The 2,198-nt window shown below is 38.4% G+C and overlaps 1 pseudogene; it reads right to left on the bottom strand.

Annotated features, from left to right (window-relative positions):
- Positions 1 to 1,219: 1,219 nt before the first annotated feature.
- On the bottom strand, positions 1,220 to 1,928 carry LOC140925355 (uncharacterized; annotated as a pseudogene).
- Between the last annotated feature and the right edge of the window lie 270 nt (positions 1,929 to 2,198).

Below are 2,198 nucleotides of genomic sequence, written 5' to 3'. Positions count from 1 at the left end.
TGACGTATAACCTTTAAGTAGTGTATCCGTTTTTCTCCTGTCCGCATCGAGGACGATGCTCAGTTTAGACGGGAAGGAATGTTGTGTGGTGGTTACCTTTAGTTTTGTTTTTCAGTGTTGCTATTTTTAAGATTTTGCTAGCTTTATGATCAACAGTTTTTAGACTTTTATAGACTTAGGAACTTAAAGATTCAATGTATTTCCCCATATGATTAGTTCCTGAGTTTTTGTCTAGTATTATCCATTTGAAGTGTTTGTTAAACTAAGTTTTGGTTCTTTGAAGTAGGCTTGTTTGGCGAGTACAGCTGACCTTAGGTTTTACCCATAGTCGAGTTCCTGTTTAGTATGTTTTGTCGTTCTGGGCAGTTTCACTGTTAGCATTTAATTGGTTCTTTGGTATTTGTCGGTTGAGGCTGTGTAGGCTTATCTTACTGTAGCAAAGCTGTTGCGATATAGGCGATAAGGTATTCAATAGAAACTCTTCCGGTCAGCGAACTCAAAACAAGTCTACAATTTCCTTATTTAATTCACTGTGTAAGCTAGTAGAGTTAGTTGAGTAGTAGAGTTGTTGTCAGAAGCTTTTGAAGAATAAACTGCTGTCTAAAGAGAAAGAACAGAGTCTTGGTCCTCTCGTTAAAAAGCCAAGCGAGCTACACAAGCCCCCAACAATAAAATTCCTGCTTTAAATCATAGTAAAGAATATGAGCCCATTGCAAAAGAAAAGTATATACCTTTAATGAAGTGCAATCACAAGGAATTCACATTCTCAGAAAGTGGGCTATTTGTTGATCCATCAAGACCTTACTTGGGGGCATCTCCAGATTTACTAGTCCATTGCAGTTGTTGTGGAATGGGATGTTTAATGAGATACCGTCTGCAAAAAATCTCCCCTACCTTGTGGAACATGACAATGTCACAATGCTTAGAAACGAGCATGCATATTATGCTCAAATACAGGGGCAAATAGCTTTGGCCAGGAGAACGTACTGTGATTTTTTCTTTTTTACCCGTGTTGGTTACTTTATGCAACGAATTTATTTTGATGAGAGTTATTGGCATAAGTTAGTAAGCAACTTAGAATTTTTTTTCAAGAATTATGCTGCATCAGAACTTTTGTCACACTAGTGATTTGTAGTTGTATGTATTTAATGGATGTTGTTCATTACTCACATTTGTTGCATGAGCAACCTGTATCTACAGCCATACACCTGGGAACCTCTCAAGTGCAAAGCTTTGGGTACAAGTTGCACAGTGCTGCACAGATAGTGATAATATCATCAAATTTATCCAAGAGTAAGATGGGCATTTTATGCTTCAATATTTTGAATGTTTTAAGTCAGCGAATTGCCTGCTCAACAAAAATTCTTAAATTCGCAACTTCTTTTGTTTTTTTAACATCTTCCTTTGTCATTTGTTCACTGCCCCTTTTTCCTGGTGGGATGTGTAGTCGGCAATGCCTTACTAAAAGATCCTCTGCAATGGTGAACCCTTTGTCTGCCATGACTTCATCCCCATATTCAAGAATGTCATAGAAACCCGAGTTTCCAGTAATAGCAACATCTGATGCTGTACCAGCCCAAGCCTCTGAAATGAAATTAAATGAGCCACATGGCATTATGGCGACCAGCACTTTCAGTGTATGATGATGTTAGTAGTCTGACCATGTTGCAGCTTTCACCTTGGGGTCCTTTGGAGTTTCAATAAACATTTCTGTACAATCTATGATGTGCTTAACACTCCTGTAAATAAGGTCAAGTAAGGTTTTCAAGCGAGAATCCTATGAAAAATTCGTCTCCTCCTAGCTTGCTGAGATTACAAACTTGTTTTAGTGTCGCTTAAGTTCGATATCGATAGCGTACACATGTACATACAAAATCTGTAGTGATGCCCGATTGAATTTTGTACTTATCCACAATCCCGCGCGGCATCTGAGATTCGCGACTCGTGTATAACGATGTAATATCTCTACATCTATGTCATGAATGTGGAAACAAAACTTTAATCACCTGACTGTGAATTATTTTTGTGTAATTTGGGCTTATTTCGTCAACTTTTGTGGTTCAGTGTTTCGATTCTTGGGTGTTGTTGACCTACGCGAACCTAGAATGAAAACTCACCATGCAATTCCATAAGGCCCAATAAATGTCCCACTACACCACAAGTCACGGTGTTTTCAAAGCCGTTTTAACACAGGCGCT

Source organism: Porites lutea (genome assembly GCF_958299795.1).
Source record: "Porites lutea chromosome 5 unlocalized genomic scaffold, jaPorLute2.1 SUPER_5_unloc_1, whole genome shotgun sequence".
NCBI classification, from domain to species: Eukaryota; Metazoa; Cnidaria; class Anthozoa; order Scleractinia; family Poritidae; genus Porites; species Porites lutea.
The sequence above is the reverse complement of the archived record's forward strand: the minus strand, read 5'-3'. Positions and strand labels throughout refer to the sequence as shown.